Raw genomic sequence first — 2568 nt, 5'->3', positions numbered from 1 at the left:
AAACAACATCGAGACTCAAGCTCGCTGAGGGGAACAAGAAACCATTGTTCCAAAGAAGTGGAAACATCAAAGCTCTTATCCACTCTCAAATCTCACAAGTGATCTTAACTCTGGAATTCGAACAAGATCATCCCTCAACAATATCGCCTATCTTGATGAGTATTGTGCGCACAATGCCTTTCTTTCTCAAGTTGAACCAGCCAATGTAACAGTCGCCTTGACTGATACTGACTGGTTAATAGCTATGCAAGAAGAACTCAATCAATTCAAGAGGAACGAGGTATGACACTTAGTCCCTAGACCATCCAATCGTACCGTCATTGGTACTAGATGGGTCTTTCGCAATATGCTTGATGACTCGGGAGAAATCGTAAAGAACAAGGCTAGACTAGTGGTGCAAGGTTATAACCAACAAGAGGGTATTGACTATGATGAAACCTATGCACCGGTAGCTATACTTGAGGCCATACGATTACTTATAGCTTTTGCGGCTCACAAAGGCATTAAACTTTTCCAAAGGGGTGTCAAAACCGCTTTCTTAAATGGATATTTGGAAGAGGATGTCTTTGTGGAGCAACATCCGGGCTTTAAAGACAATGATTTGCCTAACCATGCTTTCAAATTAGACAAGGCTCTCTATGGTTTAAAACAAGCACCTAGGTGTTGGTATGATAGATTGTCTAAATTTCTTATTGAAAATGGTTTTAGAAGAGGCTCCGTTGACAAAATATTGTTTTTAAAGTCACAGTCAGCTGAACTGTTGGTTGTCCAAGTATATGTTGATGACATTATATTTGGTGCAACAAATGAACTCCTTTATGTGTACTTTTCGAAACTAATGAAATCGGAGTTTGAAATGAGCATGATGGGTGAGCTATGATTTTTCCTTGGGCTCCAAATCAAGCAAACAAAGGATGAAATCATGATCCATCAACAAAAGTACATTAAGGAAATGCTTAAAAAATTTGGCATGACTAATGGTAAGTCTCATGATACACCTATGGTAGCCGGGTCCAAATTGGACAAAGATTAACTCGGTAAGAATGTTAGTGAAAAGGTGTATAGAGGTATGATAGACTCACTTCTCTATTTAACCGCAAGTCGTCCCGACATTCTTTTTAGCGTTTGTTTATGTGCTAGGTTCCAAGAAAATCCGAAAGAATCTCACTTCAAAGCCGTTAAACGAATTCTTCGGTATTTGATTGGAACACAAGATCTCTACTTGTGGTAGTCCATTTGATCTTATAGGTTTTCCGATACAGATTATGCGGGTTGCACGGTAGATCAAAAGAGTACATCCGGGATTGCAACATTCTTGGGTCCTTGTCTCATCTCATGGGGATCAAAGAAACAAAATACGGTGGCTCTTTCAACGGCCGAAAGTGAGTATGTTAGTGCCGCACATTGTTGTTCTCAACTTCTTTGGGTAAGACAACAACTTCTTGACTTTGGAATTATTTACGACTCCGTTTCCATCATGTGTGATAATATGAGTGCAATAAATATTTCCAAAAATACGATTCAACATTCTAAGACTAAGCATATTGAGATTCGTCACCATTTTATTCGTGATCACGTAGAAAAAGGGCATATTAAACTTATTTCTTGCAAAACCGAAGATCAAATTGCCGACATATTTACTAAACCACTTGTAAGAGAACAATTTGAAAAACTTAGGTTACAAATTGGTTTAATTAATTGCATGTAATCTCTGTCTGAATTTAACTAATCCCTTATATGATTGACTAGAACTGGTTTGCTATCTTTTATTCTAGTTTACTCAAATATATAGAAGATAATATATATGTATCCAGTTTTTTTAAAACACTACTACCCGTATTACCTATAGTAATCAAAACCTATGATAATGCGAACCCTACAATCCGGATGATAACGCACATAAAAACCTTGGAATATCAAGCAGAGCTGAAACTAACCGATTGCCATATATAGAAGCTTTCTCGGGCGAACCATATTAAATAGCCGATCTAAGTAGTCAAAAACATTCTGAAACACCTCATCAAAGGTTGACGGAGAAGCCTGCATGAAGAAGAGAGCATTCAGAAAGTACTAAGTCCAAACCACATGAGATAAAATGCATCAAGAAAACTACTATAACTGCCAATGAATATTAGTCCGCATATTTTTCTCCATTGAAGGACTTGTGCAATGAGTTTCTTCAAAACACCATTGATGACACAATCATGGAGGACTTCAATAACTAATGATTATATCCAGTGACTTGAGGCCTACACAAGTGGCCACCAACAGGGTGCTACAAAAGATGTGGTGAACATGTATAACTTTCGTACAACAATTAATATCCCATCGAAGAGTTGCTTCGAAGAAAAGGATGGAAAAGGGTTGGATTATCGAAGTTGGTAAGGTGATTCCTCCAACAATTTGTGGTATATTTGAATCGAAAAGAATCGTTATGTTTTTTATAATATTGCGCATCAAGAGTTGGACTTTGAATTACAATAACCATATTTGATGGGTTGTGAACGATTTATATGAATGTTCTGCATAATTTTGTGCTGTTTGATTATTACTATTATCATTTATTTC

The sequence above is a fragment of the Silene latifolia genome, chromosome X (genome assembly GCF_048544455.1).
Source record: "Silene latifolia isolate original U9 population chromosome X, ASM4854445v1, whole genome shotgun sequence".
Classification (NCBI taxonomy): domain Eukaryota; kingdom Viridiplantae; phylum Streptophyta; class Magnoliopsida; order Caryophyllales; family Caryophyllaceae; genus Silene; species Silene latifolia.
Note: the sequence above shows the minus strand (reverse complement) of the source record.